Consider the following 665-nt stretch of genomic DNA (forward strand, 5'->3'; position numbering starts at 1 on the left):
TGTAAAATAGATCCTAATTATCATGAGAATAGAAGGGTAAGACATAGACTCTCTGCTCTGCAGATACTATATCTCAATTCAAGAGTAACCTCCTGAGTGTAACTTGTGAATATGGGTCCTCTTTGAAGCGGAAGCAGTCCGGTAATCTAGTTCTTGTTATTTTGTTTTTGTGATAAATTCTGATTGGGCCAGGTACAAACATCAACAGGAAGTCTGTCAGAATTGTGAAAATTGAAGATTGGTAGCATTTAATCATTTATTCTCTACCCTGAATAATTGAGCAAAATGGTTTTCAAAAAGAAATCAAATTTCAAGGCTCCTGAATCTTCGTACTGTTTCATAATTAAGGAGGAGAAATAAATGACTGAGAAGGCACCTTCTTGCACCTAATTCCTTTAGTGTACGGTAGTTTTCCTTACTGTGAAGAAGACTGAGGACTGACTCAGAGCTTGGATTTAGACATTTCATTGGTGAGGAGTATCTCATTTACTTGTCAATGCAGCATTATAGACTTTTTCAAAGTTCTAGCTCCCAATTTCTGACTTAAATAGACCTTTTCAGAGTTAGTGAAGAGCACACAGGCAAACAGATGTGATGTCACATTCTATAAGCGGACCCCATTAACTGGCAGTTTTAGTTTTTCCTAATCTAGTGGTGTGTTTTGC

The 665-nt window shown here is 37.0% G+C and overlaps 1 protein-coding gene across 1 annotated transcript in view; it reads left to right on the top strand.

Annotated features, from left to right (window-relative positions):
• LOC103595115 (probable global transcription activator SNF2L2) overlaps window positions 1–665 on the top strand; it is a gene marked incomplete at its 3' end in the record, with an annotated part of 62,546 nt that overhangs the window by 5,749 nt on the left and 56,132 nt on the right. The window lies entirely within an intron of this gene.

Source organism: Galeopterus variegatus, unplaced genomic scaffold, assembly GCF_000696425.1.
Source record: "Galeopterus variegatus unplaced genomic scaffold, G_variegatus-3.0.2 Scaffold1685, whole genome shotgun sequence".
Classification (NCBI taxonomy): Eukaryota; Metazoa; Chordata; class Mammalia; order Dermoptera; family Cynocephalidae; genus Galeopterus; species Galeopterus variegatus.